The 15,018-nt window shown below is 40.0% G+C and overlaps 1 protein-coding gene and 1 long non-coding RNA gene across 2 annotated transcripts in view; one reads left to right on the top strand and one right to left on the bottom strand.

Moving 5' to 3' along the window:
* The window catches only part of LOC103034334 (uncharacterized), a 381,713-nt gene that overhangs the window by 14,057 nt on the left and 352,638 nt on the right, over positions 1-15,018 (top strand). The gene's annotated exons all lie outside the window — the stretch shown is intronic.
* LOC111188547 (uncharacterized) lies at positions 7,728-14,345 on the bottom strand. The gene is made up of 4 exons (XR_007427049.1): positions 14,307-14,345; positions 13,688-13,715; positions 11,849-11,935; positions 7,728-8,383 (listed from the first exon to the last, which is right to left on the bottom strand). It is a non-coding gene; the product is annotated as an uncharacterized LOC111188547 (long non-coding RNA).

The raw sequence follows: 15,018 nt of genomic DNA, 5'->3' as shown, positions 1-15,018 counted from the left end.
GACTGAACAAGAAACTACGAAGGTTTGAACGTCAGCTCGCATGGTTTCCCACCAGTACCGAGCTGAGATTAATTGTAGCGTGCGTGTAACACCTGGATGACCGGAAGTAAGGGCAGCATGTGCCCAGCCAATGAGCTGATCGCGAAACTGTTCAGGTACATAAATCTTGTGAGGAGGGCAACCCTCTGGAATTCGTGTGTTAACTTGACTTTTCTGAATGAGATCATCTAGTTCCCATCTAATAGCTGCTACTTTAACAGTGGGTGGCAGAATGGGTTCGGGTTCGGAAGCGTGGCATGTGTCGTCTGGGGAACTAAAAACACGGGATAAGGCATCAGCCTTAGTATTACGGTTACCAGGACGAAATGAAATAGAAAAATTAAAACGGGAGAAAAACAATGACCAACGAGCTTGACGGGGGTTTAGGCGTTTACCTGTACGCAGATACTCTAGATTCTTGTGATCTGTGAGAACGGTGAATGGGTGTGCAGCACCTTCCAGCCAGTGACGTCACTCTTCTAGAGCTAGTTTTACAGCCAGCAGCTCTCTATCCCCTATCCCATAGTTACGCTCCGCTGGTGACATTTTCTTGGAGAAAAAGGCTACGGGATGTAATTTTGGCGGTGAACCACTGCGTTGGGAGAGAACTGCTCCGATACCAGTATTAGAAGCATCAACTTCAACAACAAAGGGTAGATTCGGATTAGGATGTTTGAGGATGGGGGCAGAAACAAAGGCGGCTTTTAACTCTTGGAAAGCCTTGTCAGCTTCAGGAGACCACTTAAGAATTTTGGTGGCATTCTTAGTTAGCGCTGTAAGGGGGGCTGCTATGGCACTAAAGTTGCGTATGAAACGCCTGTAAAAATTTGCGAATCCTAAAAAGCGTTGGAGGTCTTTGATAGATTGGGGAACAGGCCAACTAGTAACGGCGTCTACCTTCGAGTCATCCATAAGAACTCCCTGGGAGCTGATGACATAGCCGAGAAATGCGACTCTCTGAAGGTGGAACTCGCATTTCTCGGCTTTAGCATAAATATTGTTTTCTAACAGCTTTTGGAGGACTGAACGAACGTGCTTGACATGTGATTCGAGATCAGGGGAATAGATCAAAATGTCGTCTATAAAAAGTGTTACGTATTTCCGAATCATGTCCCTGAATACGTCATTCATAAATGACTGAAAAACGGCGGGGGCGTTAGCGAGACCATAACTCATAACTTGATACTCATAGTGGCCATTAGTAGTGGTAAACGCTGTTTTCCACTCGTCCCCCTCCCTAATGCGGATCAGATTATATGCACTGCGGAGATCGAGTTTGGTGAAGTAAGAGGCCGTGCGTAGTTGCTCGAGGGCACTAGGGATGAGAGGCAATGGGTAGGCAAATTTTTTAGTTATGCATTTAACCCTCTATAATCAATACAAGGTCTCAGTCCCCCGTCCTTTTTCTTCACAAAGAAGAACCCAGAACCGACAGGGGACTTTGACGGCCGAATGAAACCTTAAGCTAACGCTTCGGTAACGTAATCATTCATAGCTTTCTCCTCATCTAAAGTAAGGGGGTAGACTCTAGCTTTGGGTAGGGTGGCACCCTCCACTAGGTCGATGGCACAGTCATAAGAACGATGCGGAGGCAATTTAGTAGCATTCTCTTTGCTAAACACATCTAAAAAATCTGAATATTCAGTGGGTATATCAACGGGATCAGAAACCTCAGGACTTTCAACAGAAGTAGAATGAATAACTAAACTATCCAAAGCTAAACAGTGTTCATGACAGTGAGCAGACCAAACCGTGATATCCCCATCGCGCCAGGAGACAGTGGGATCGTGAGTTTTCAGCCATGGCATCCCCAGGATAACTGGATGTTCCGTACAGGGAAGCACGAAAAGTGGCAGTTCCTCGAAATGAAGAGCGCTGGCTTGCAGGGTGATGGGTAATGTCTGTAGCGTGACCGGTTTGGAGCGAACCGTCTTCCCGTCAACAGCATGGATGGACAGGGGGCGTAGAAGTTCACGGGTGGGCACTTTATGCTCCTTAACCAGGTCCAGACTGATGAAGTTCCCTTCCGACCCGGAATCTACAAGCGCTGAGACAGAGAGCAAACCATCAGGCAAAACTATATTCACAGGTAGAGAAAAACATTTAGAACGAAGGATTGTGTCATGCTTACATACCACGTTAGCCAGCTGTCCCAGGGCTGGAGCATTCACGGGTCGGGTCAGGAGACCACACTCAGCCTTGAAATGCCCGGCCTCCCTACAATAAAGGCATAGGCGAAGCCGGATTCGACGCTGTCGCTCCTCTGGAGTTAGCCGGGTTTTCCGGATGTCCATGGGCTCTGGGGCAGGCGGCGCAGCTTTCTCTGGTGTGGGAGCGCGGGGCAGAGATACAGGAGTGTTTTGAGTGCGAGGATTGGTCTTGGGTCGGCACGAGAGAAGTTGATCCAACCGGATCGACAGTGAAATGAGCTGATCCAGGGTCAGAGAATCATCTCTGCAGGCTAATTCCCTCTGTATATCTGGATTAAGTCCGCATCTAAACACGTTAATCAAGGCAGCGTTATTCCTTCCACTACCAGCTGCGAGAGTGCGAAACTCCAAAGCGTAGGAAGCCACCGGCTTCTGACCTTGCTTAAGAGCCAGCAAAAGTTCTCCATTAGACTGTCCATACCGCGAATGATCAAAAACTGAGCGGAAAGTAGCCAAAAAGTCAGTGTAACTAGCCCCAGAAAGGTCTTCCCAAATAGCTGTAGCCCACTCGAGTGCCTTACCAGAAAGCCGGGAGATAATGAAACCGATCTTAGCTTTATCGGTTGTAGGCGGTGAATTACTGAAAAACACGGAGCATTGTAAAAGAAAACCGCTGCATTTTTCTGGATCCCCATCAAACAACTCCGGTTTAGAGACAGAAAATCCAGGCACAGAAGAGTTAGCGTTGGGCATACTGGGGGCAGCTAACGGGCTAGGGCTAGGCTCAGTTACGCCTCTGAGGTGAGCTAGCAACTCAGCTAGTTGTTGCTGCTGCGTGGTTTGCTGGCGGGCTAGCTCAGAAACAGCTTGGGTCACACCAGCGAGCGTTTGCTGGTGCTGACCGAGTAGCCTCCCTTGGTTGGCTAGACCAGATTTAATAGCCTCAGTATCCGCTATCTGATTTAGTTTGGCCGCGTATTCTGTCATGGTCAGAACAGAATAGCAGACAAGCGCAGATACTGATAAAAACAATGTATGTTTATTATAAGTATAAACAGATGTAATCAGGGTCGATACAGAAATAAGGGTGATCACCAGTAGACAGAGCAATGAAGACAAAACCATACCATAAACGAGAGACAGTCCGGAGTTCATACACAAGCAATCCAGTATCAGAGATAATCCAAGAGGCGGTGGTGAAAGTACAGTCCAGGTCATACACAAACAATCCAATATCAAAGACAGAGGCAAGAATCGGCGTCGAGAAAACAAAAGCAAGGTCATACACAAAGTAAACAGAGACAATCGATAAGTAACGCTTTGTACGAGGATAACCTACAATACGCGGCGTGGTAGTCTGTTTGGCGTGCACCTTTATAGTGTCAGTAATCAGTATTCGGGACTTCCTGGAGGAAGCAGGTGAGGTGTTACGTGATCAGGTGAGTGCGTGATGTCAGCGGGTGGTGCATTCTGGGTAGTGTAGTTGTTAACCTGAGAACCTCCGTTAGAGTTTGGTGTGGAGGGGCAGAGGAGCTAACAGCACCAGACGTGACAGTGGTTGGTCCTTCTTGGTGGTATGCTGACATTATCCTGAATACCATGGCTCTTGATACATCACAAAGACTTGCTGTCTTGGTCACAGATGCGCCAGCAAGACATGCACCAACAATTTGTCCTCTTTTGAACTCTGGTATTTCACCTATAATGTTGTGTGCATTGCAATATTTTGAGCAAAACTGTGCTCTTACCCTGCTAATTGAACCTTCACACTCTGCTCTTACTGGTGCAATGTGCAATTAATGAAGATTGCCGACCAGGCTGTTCCAATTTAGCCCTGAAAACTCCCACACTAAAATGACAGATGTTTCAGTTTCATTGTCTAAAACCTGTATTTTTCAATATTTACTTGTATTTCTCGTTCATAACATGTCCTGTCGGCTTTTCTGAGAAATGTTTCCTTATCCATTCATCTTTTGTGAACACTGCACTAAACCACTGTTTTCTAAAAAAAAAAAAAATCTCTCAACTGTCTTCATTCCATCAAGAGCTGTTCTACAAAAAGTCTTTGAGAGCAGGAAATGCTTAAAGTTTTTTTCATGACAAGATTGCCACATCCATCTGATTTAAGCTCAATTTTTCACTCTAAAAAGCACACATTTTTAAGCAAATATGTATGTGCATACTCACATAAACATGTACATCAAACCTGAAATATTTAGAGTCGAGTAGTACAGTAAATAAATTGGTTTGATGCATTGAGTGGACAATAGTTTTACTGCTTAGTGCTGGGGTGCTCCATAGACTTATAGCCCAAGCTTTGCATTGGAAGGATTATCCAGATAATCCTGATCTTTTGGCAATACTTCTGTACCACTATACTAGCTTAAATGTAACTGAATTTATTAATTATAAAGGGGTGTTCACTATGATTTGGACATACAGTGTGTTTATTACAGGCTGATGTTTTTAAGGGTGCTTTTACACCTGAAAGTCCGGACCGTGGTCCGAACCGGGGTTCATGTGTTTGCTACATTGTATATATTTGGTCCGCTTATTTTTGTTTTCACACTGCAGTTTAGGGAGCGCACCAAAGACCTTTGTGTGATACTCCTACATCCTTTAATCATTACTTACATATCGATGCGTTTCCTTAACTTGACTCTGATTGGTTTTAGAAGGACATGCGTCTGACGTTGGCGTGTTGACAATTCAGCGGGTGGTTCATTCGTTGGAAAGCCTTTCCAGGTTTAAGATAAAATTAATGAACAGATTCATTTTTTCTCCATAGTAGAGCTGCTATTGTGGTTTTAATACCAGCAGCAGCAGCTTCTGGCACAGTACTCTAGGTTAGTTCAAATTCACCAAACGAACGTGCTTTTCCGGTTATTTTGAGAGGGTACTGACTGCAGCCTGCAGGAAGGCGGAGTTGGACGTCCAGTGCGTCCAGCTCCACCCACTTTGTTAGCGTCATGTCGTCCAGTCCTGCCCACTTTGTCAGCATCATGTCTTAGCTCCGCCGCTGAACGGAAGTAAACAATGTTAGCGGACTTTAAATATGATGTGTCTGGCTTAAATACTGTGTATACACTACAAGCTTGCGAGACTGACGAGGCGTGCCGTGGACAAAGTGGGTGGGACTGGACCTGCTGGACCTCCAACTCCGCCTTCCCTCAGGCTGCAGTCAGTAGTAGTTGGTTATTTTTCTTCTTCTGCTGCCGTTGTTGAGGAACGCCTGCTCAGCTTCCTCTAATTGGTCCGAAAGTTCAGAAAAGCGCTTTCACACTGCAGGCGAGCCGGACCATGGTTCAGAAGATCCGGGCCGAGACCACCTCTCTTGGTCAGACCAAAATCTGGTCCTTTGGTCCGGACCGTGGTTCAAGTCCCCTTTCACACCTGCTACTTTGGTTCGGACCAAACTGAAAAGTCCGAAAGTCCGGACCAAACGAGGCAGGTGAGAAAGCACCCTAAGTGACATTAGTAAAGTAGTAAATCTCTGATATTCGTGGTGGCATGCAGTGTTCACTTTCAACATTTCTTAATCATGTTAAAAACTCTCAGAAACAGACTCTGTTTTCGAGTGTGGTTGGTGGAAAGGGAAGTGAAAATGGTATCATGCCCTGTCCACTGGTGCGGGGTATGATATGTATAAACGAAAAATTGCAGGACAAACATTAAGTGTTTCAAATGATGTTTTGCAGTGACTCTACCCACTCCTCACATCTCTCTCAGCACCACCAACCAGGTCACATGGGGAGAGAGAGTTGACATCACCTGCTCTGTAGAAACTCAACACACAGGAGGATCCTTCAATCTAAAAACAGGTTCTGGGTCTGTTATTCAGACAAAGAGTGGAACCTCTGTCACCTTCAGTTTTCCCAAAGTAGACTTTGCTAATGAAGGTTCTTACTACTGCCAGTACCAGACACGAGTCTCCAGTCGTGAATTCAGCTCTCCACGGAGCAGCTCTGTGGAATTTACTGTTATAGGTAAGAAATATCTTATTTGTTTTTTTTTATTTGCCCCTAATGTGCTTTATAGCTAATGTAGAAAATCAATTACATATGTATTAAACTTGTAAGAATGAAACATATGATGACTTACCTTTCAATATTTACTTGAATTTCTTGTTCATAACATGAGATAAATATTTATAAATTTGTCTGATATTCTTGAGGACTTCTATCAAATGCCAATCACAGATACATAAAGAAAGAGCAGCTGTTAGCCACAATATCCACCATGTAAACTTGATTATGAATCATCATGCAGGACTTCTGTAATATTCTGTGTGTTGTCTCTCAAGATAAAAAAGTACTTTACATTTTGGAATCAACCACATTTAATTTGTCACATTATTTGTAGAGTTTTTATAATAGGAGAGGTTTCATTTTATTTTCTTCTTCTCTTTTTTCCCTCCCTCTTTTGGGTTAGATCGCTCTTTTCTACAGGTTTATTGTGTGAGGGACGAAGAGCCGTCTGACTGATCCTGGTCCTGCTTCAGTATAAAGCTCTGGCAGCTTTATACCAGCACCATGCAGCCCAAACCAAGTGTTGATGTTGGGGGTATTTGTAAAACTATTAGCTCTTAATAGTGACTAATTTTTAATAATTTATTTGTTTTTGTCCATTTTTGTAAGTATACAGTAATTATAACCTTAATCCAGTGTAGATCTGTAAGGGTTAAGGCCTGTTGGGGATTAATTTTTGTGGTAGCTCTGCTGCTTTGCACCTTTACTGTACACTGTAAAAAAAAAAAAAATGTAAAAAAACGGTAGAATGTCTGGCAGCAAAAGTTGCCAAACAATTACCATAAAATTACAGGAAATTACTGTACCTAATTTAACAACGACTTCTTGTAAAATTACAGCTTTTTCTTGTATATGTTCTCTGTAATTTTACAGTCAAAGAATAGTAAATTACATGTTTTTTTCTGTTGTTAAACATTCCTAAAATGTTAAAATAACCTATAAAATACTGCATTAATACATTACATTAATACAAGTCTGTTATCTGAAGGTTGACATCAATTAAATAATGGTATAATTATGTTACTTGAGAGAATTATTCAAGCAATTTACAGCATAGAAATGTCAAATTACATGGTTTTTAAAGTAAAAAAAAATATTTTTACTTTCATTTAAATCTTGTACTTTGTCAATAAGTGGCTTTATTCTTTACATTTACAGATGATAAACTTCAAATTACAGCTTTTTTGAGTAAAAGAAATAAATTTTACTGTATTTTAAATCTTGTAACCCGTCAATAAGTGGTTTTATTCTATACATTTACAGATGATAAATGTCAAATTACAGCTTTTTAAAGGAAAAAAAATAATTTTACTGTATTTTAAATCTTGTAAATTTGTCAATAAGTGCCTTTATTCTATACATTTACAGATGGTAACCTTTAAATGACATGTCTACTATTACAATGTACTGTTTTCCACAAGCTTTCACTGTTACAGTACTGTATCCTACTGGTTAAATACATTTAAAAAAAAATAACATAAGTAATTAACCAAATACATGCTCAACAATGTATATTTTCAATCTTTATTTTTCACATATTTTACAGTTGAAACAAATCATGACAACTGACAAAAGAAAAGGGTTACTATGGCGGTGATATGATACAGATTACAATATGGGGGTTGTTTTACAATAGACTCCAAATTAATTATAATAATGCCATCATTGTATAAACATTCGGTAAAAATTTAACAAATCAGAACAGTGGGATCCAAAGACAAATGTACAGCTATCTAGAAACCTGATCACAATGCAATATTATATAGATAAAATAGATAATATAATTTTTAAATTAAATGATACTTTTTTACAAAATTGACACAGTAGATCACAATTGCAAACCACATTAAAGATCAATATTTATTTACACCCCTACACCCCATTTGTAAACTTTTATAATAAATGTGCATCCAAAATAACAGGAACAGGACAAACAGGACCAATTTCTACCTCATTCATTTGTAGAATGCATATATGCACTGCACATATTTCAAATCTCAATTCACTCAACCATAGCCATTACTAAATACAGTTCATCATGAATGTCAGCCATCTTCAAAGGTATCATGTGATGGACAAAAATTCCAAGAATCCAGTCTTTGAAGACATGATAGTTCCACTCAAGGATCTTGTTAGCAATCATTAAATCAGTGGTCACTGCATCATCTGTAAAAATAGGGGGAAAAAATATGTTAATTAACATGTGTACAGAAATTCTAAGATCCTTTGCACATTTGTAATCAATTTAGCATGCAAAACATCAATGTTAAATAAAATAATAAATAAAATGTTGATGGTGCCTTAAACAGCACCATCAACATTATCATACAGGTAACATTGCTGTGCTGAATGGAGAGCCCATGGCTGTTTAATTCCTATTATATTACCTCATGCACAGCAGCGACCGACCACCTGTAGGCCATACAGACTATGAAATATCTATGGGAAAAGTAGTTCCTTTCAATTTTACCTCTAAAGAGAGAGGGACATTAGTGCTCACACCTTACATTTTTCAATTAATTTTGTACTAAATACTAAGGGTGAAACGATTTCTCGAGTAATTTGGAGTTACTCAATATTTAAAAAAAAAAAAGAAAAGAAAAGAAAAGAAATTTTCTGTACCTTGATGAATTGTTTAATTTTAAAACTCGAAGACCAGTATTTTGCGGTGACTATTTTTAATGTGAAACAACGCGTTTAGTACATCCCCCACTCACAGGAAGAAGGCGGAGGAGGCAAAGGTTTTAGTTGAGGAGCAGGAATATGGAAGCGGCAAGGAAAAAGTGTGACAACTTACAAGAAAAAAAAGGACGGTGACACCTGGAATGGAGCGGCGGAGCAAAGACCAGGTAAATTTAACTTATGATAAATCAATGAGATTAACATTAATGTACCTTGATAACATAACGGCAGCACTGTGGAAGGCTGATTATTAGGAATACTGTCTAGTGTGTGGTTATTTTATTACAACGGAGACAAGTTCTAGATTTAAAGGTCTCATTCTGACATTTTTTCATGGATTTTAAAATGTCTAGTTGTGGTCTCTACTATGAATAAACACTATGTGAGCCATTTTAAGTGAAAAAAGTGCTCTGGTGTTTCTGTATAACCCTGCTTTAGAGCTCTCTGAAGAAGGACAGGATTTCAGCTCTAGCTCATATTTATATATGCTAACATGTCGCCTCTGATTGGCTAACAACACTGCAGCAGAGAACTTCTCCAGTCAAATTTGCAGCTCTAAAGCTCAAAGGACCAAATGTTTTTAGAGATACAGCCTTAGTTGTAGAAAATATGAACTTTACCTGAGTTCTAAGTAAAATCAGACTCGTTAGCCGATCGTTTTTCTAAGGGTTTTCTTTTCTTAGCTATTGCAGACAATGGGGCTGCACAATAGTTTAATGTGCAGCATACATATACAACTCGGAAAAACCTATTGTATTCTGTCAGAGTACAAGTTGAATGTAGTAGTGTTAGAATTAATTTTAGTTTAGTTTTGGTGTTGTGCTGTAGTTGTAAAGGGGGATTTATGTCGAGGTAAGGGGATGCTAGTCAATTAGCTAGTGTCAGCTAGCTAGCTAATGTGCTGTTTACATGGTCTAGCTACTGAAAGATATGTTTTTATTAGTATTATATTGTATATTATCTTAGGCGTTTCTACGCTGTGCCCTCTCACTGACATTAATCATTGTTCTCTTTCGCAATGGTATGTTATATTCTGTGTATTATACGTTTTGGCCAGTAGGGGGTAGTGTTTCACTTAAAATCTCTGTGTAACCGCATGGTCAGTTGTATTAAATACGGTATGGTACACTTTAAGCTATTACGTACTTTTGGTTGTGATATACAGTGCCCTCCATAATTATTGGCACCCCTGGTTAAGATGTGTTCTTTAGCTTCTCATAAATTGAGTTTTGTTCAAAATAATATAGGACCACGATGGAAAAAAAGAGTAAAATACAACCTTTAACTCAAGTGAATTTATTCAGTAGGAAAAAAATCCCACATTAAGAAATAATTATTTAACATCAAATCATGTGTGCCACAATTATTAGCACCCCTGATGTTAATACTTTGTACAACCCCCTTTTGCCAACAAAACAGCACCTAATCTTCTCCTGTAATGTTTCACAAGATGGGAGAATACAGAAAGAGGGATCTTTGACCATTTCTCTTTGCACATTCTCTCTAAATCATCCAACGACCTGGGTCCTCTCCTCTGCACTCTCCTCTTCAGCTCACCCCACAGGTTTTCAATGGGGTTGAGGTCTGGGGACTGAGATGGCCATGGGAGGAACTTGATTCTGTGTGCGGTGAACCATTTCTGTGTAGATTTGGCCACATGTTTAGGGTCATTATCTTGCTGAAAGACCCAGTGACGACCCATCTTCAGCTTTCGGGCAGAAGCCACCAGATTTTGTTTTAAAATGTCCTGGTATTTTAGAGCATTCATGATGCCATGCACCCTAACAAGGTTCCCATGGCCTTTAGAAGAGAAACAGGCCCACAGCATCACTGATCCCCCGCCGTATTTCACAGTGGGCATGAGGTGCTTTTCTGCATACTCAGCTCTTGTGTTACGCCAGACCCACTTAGAGCATTTGTTGCCAAAAAGCTCTATCTTTGTTTCATCTGACCAAAGCACACGGTCCCAGTTGAAGTCCCAGTACCGCTTAGCAAACTCCAAACGTTTGCGTTTATGATTGTGAGTGAGAAATGGTTTCTTCCGTGCATGCCTCCCAAACAGCTTGTTGGCATGTAGATAGCGCCTGATGGTTGTTTTGGAGACTTTGTGACCCCAAGAAGCTACCATTTGTTGCAATTCTGTAACAGTGAGCTTTGGAGAACTTTTTATTTCTCTTATCATCCTCCTCACTGTGCGTGGTGGCAAAATAAACTTGCGTCCTCGTCCAGGCTTGTTTACCACTGTTCCAGTTGTTTTAAACTTCTTAATAATTCCTCTGACAGTAGATATGGACAGGTGTAGGCGAGTAGCGATTTTCTTGTAGCCATTGCCTGACTTGTGAAGGTCAACACACATCTGCCTCACTTGAATGGTATGTTCCTTTGTCTTTCCCATGTTGAAGATAAATGGCCTCTGTGTCACGTCATATTTATACCCCAGGGAAACAGGAAGTTGTGAATTACTAATTAAATGTTCCTACATACTCTGATCAACTTCGTAAACTACTGTAGAAGTGACAGAAATACTTTTATTAAATTTATTTCCTAAGAATTGTTAGGGGTGCCAATAATTGTGGAACAGGTGATTTTATGAAGAATAATTATTTCTTAGTCAGGGATTTTATTTCCCCCTTAAAATTTACTTGAGTTAAAGGTTGGACTTTACTTTTTTTCCCATCGTGGTCCTATATTATTTTGAACAAAACTCAATTTATGAGAAGCTAAAGAACACATCTTAACCAGGGGTGCCAATAATTATGGAGGGCACTGTAGCTACTGGGGAGTTTGTTTTATATAATATGAATATTGGGAAATAATACAATGTGAAATACTCTTGATTTATGCACATGCCTAAATAGGAAACATTTTGCCCATCTCATGGTGCTTATTAGATATTTGTATGTACAATTTCCTCTTAATAAATTGACAACTTAAAACAGACATACTCACTCATCTTCTGACCCATCAAAAATCATTCTGGGTTGCAGGGGGTGCTTTAGCCCATCCCAGCATTCAGAGTGGAAGGCAAGAAACATCCTGAACAGGGTGACAGACAGACAGACAGACAGACAGAGAAACATATTCTTTGCATAACCAACCAATATGTTTGTTCTAGAGCTGTGCGATTAATTGATTTTATCGATTAATTTGAATTTACAGTTAAGGACGATGTGTTTTTATGAAAATCGTTTTTCTCTGAGTTTTAATTTTCACCACCGACGCTCCCCTGTGGGCTCCCGTACTTCAGAGTGAGCTTAGCCCATCCCCTCTCTCCCGTGCGCACCCCCACACCTCCCTCCCGCCCGCGCTGACCAAAATAAATGCTTTTCATGAGAGATAATGTTATAAGTTATAAAAAATAAATATAAATATTTATTAGAAACAAGAATTTGTATATTTATATGTCAATACCACAGGAATGTGTAACATTAGCCGCCTTTTTTCTGAGACAGCTTACTGCTTAAAATATCTCACTTACTGTTAATATATAGATAATACACTATTTTAATAAGAACAACAGTAACGTTAATCTAACGCTCCAGCTAGAGCTTATTTGGGCAAAAAAATCCAGCCTGACTCTCTCCGCCCTCATAAACTGTAATTAAGAGCGTGAATCTGATTTAAACTCCATATTTTTAGTAAGTAACGTTACAGCAATAAAACAGAGCTTTTAACGTTAACTAAATTCTTAAGTAGTTTAGAAAGAGCGGAATCTGTTTTAATGATGTTAATCAACAGTACAGCACGGAAAAAGCCAGGTCACAGTTTCACAGCAGCGAGGGACGAGGACGTGAATCACTTATCAGTAAAGGCTGTTTATATTTCTGCCCCCAATAACCCTTTCAATAACCTCCAATAGCCTTTAATAGTCTTCAGTATCCCTTTAACAGTTTAACCACTAAACCTAGTAGATATAATTCTGAGGTTAGCAGCGCTAACTGACCTGTTTATAATGTAATCCCAGCAGTGACTCCGTGACGGCTGCTTTAAACTGCTGCTGTTAGCTGGTTGGGCTGAAAGATGAACTTTAGTGAACTGTATTATCCGGTTAGTAGGGTTAAAACCTTTATTTCCTACATATGAACTGCAGAAACAGTAAAAACGCTGCAGACTACAGACGCTCTTTGCCTGTAGCCCGTGGCTGGGCTGCAACTCTGTGACTGGTGTAAAGACTAGTGGTTGGATGAGGAACTGCAGCTTAAAAGCATATTAAATTGTACTTGTTTTCTATTTTGTACGTTTTTTTTAAAAAAAGGGCACCATTTTATTTCTTTCTATTTGTTTTTTGAGGGTGGGTTTATTTATTTATTTTTTAAGTTTGAGGGTGCATAGTGTCAGTACCTAAATTATGTTGGAGAAAGCTTTCGAAAAGTTACTAGATGTTCTCACAGCTTACAATTGTTATTTTTTTGCTTGTTTCTGGTTGCACTTTAACCACATGGGGGACATTTAAGTGAAAACTAAATAAATAAAAAATAGTTTTTAAACATTTCTTTATCATCTTTAATTAGATTTTTAGTAGGGGAAAAATAATCGATTTAAATCGAAAATCTGATTTATTTTTTAAAAATCGAAGATTTATTTTTTGGGCCATATCACCCAGCTCTAGTTTGTTCCTATACATGAAAATACATTGTTAGAAAAGGACAGCTTATGGAATGTACTGTTACGGGCTATTGCTGCAACACAACCTTTTTATCCTTTCCACTATAAACAAGACGTACATATTACTGATAAAACAAATAATAATCTGGACACAATTTTCCATTACATTCAGTAACATCTTACCTTATTTAGAATGCAGCTGAGATGGTGTCTACAAGGAAACCATGACACAAAACATGTTAATAACATGGCAGTATTATAAAACGACAAAATTCGATTTTGTTCTTTTGTAAATAAATTGGTAAAGTCTTCAGTCTTAATCTACATTGACCTATCAGATGTCTTTAATATACTGGAGATCAAGTTGATTTGGTCTCGAATTATTTATTATTTGTTTTCATGGCCTGCCACTACTAAGGCAGCACCACAGCAATGTACAGGGCCAAGTACATGAGAAAACTGATGTAGATAGCTCTTTGATATGCAGCATTAGGTTATATAATATAAAACAAACACACACAATATATATATATATGTGTGTGTGTGTGTGTCCTGCTTCTGCTTTAAATTCCCAAATGGAAAGGGCCTCTATAAATATTTACGTTAATGTTTTACTTATTCATCATGGTTATTTTAAAAGTAACTTCATTATAGGAGATATAGCTGCTAACGCTGCAGCCAGTTAATATTTAACTACTAATAGTTAAACTAATAGTTAGCTGTCTCACTAACTTAAGTTTTTCCTAGCCATATTTTGTTATCAATTGCTCATAAAAAAATAAAAGTACAGATTGTTACTCACCAGAAATGACTAAATACGTCCAGAGTGACGACGGTAAATGTCAGGGTTGACCCAGGCAGAGAGACGAGGAGGCGGACGTATGTGCAGGTATGGCGAGAAATTTATTAAATAAGTAAATAAACAAATAAACAAAGAACAGCGAAACAAACTAGGGAGACTAGAGAACATAAATAAAACAAACAAGAGATAATAAGAATAACTAAACTAGACAGGGCAAGGGAGTAGACAAGAAAACTAAACAGGGAACTAGAAAATAAACAGAGATAAACACAGAACAAGGGACTCGGGCTAAGGCTATGAAAACACTGAGAACAGAGAAACGCAGAGGGACAGACAACGGGAGACAGTGCAAAGACCGACCAGGACAGGTGACAGAGGAAAGCTATTTAACTAAACAGGAAACACACTGGGAGTGGAAACACCTGGGGAAGGGGTGGAGCTACAAATGAGACATGAGGTAATGGAAAATCACAGGCAGAACACAGGGGCACGGGTCACGTGGGACAACACAGGCACGAGGACAGACAGGAAACAGGGCCAGGCGTGACAGAAACCTCCCCCTAAACGCGCAGCTCCCGAGGCGCGTAAAAACAAACCCCGGGGGCTGGCGGCAGGGAGAGGCCGGGGAAAACAGGAAACCGAACGGGAGACTGGACAGGGAACTGGCCAGGAGATGGAGACAGGACAGGGGACAGAGACTGGACAGGGAACG

Source organism: Astyanax mexicanus, chromosome 19, assembly GCF_023375975.1.
Source record: "Astyanax mexicanus isolate ESR-SI-001 chromosome 19, AstMex3_surface, whole genome shotgun sequence".
In the NCBI taxonomy this organism is placed as follows: domain Eukaryota; kingdom Metazoa; phylum Chordata; class Actinopteri; order Characiformes; family Acestrorhamphidae; genus Astyanax; species Astyanax mexicanus.
This window is presented reverse-complemented; position numbering and strand designations above follow the sequence as displayed.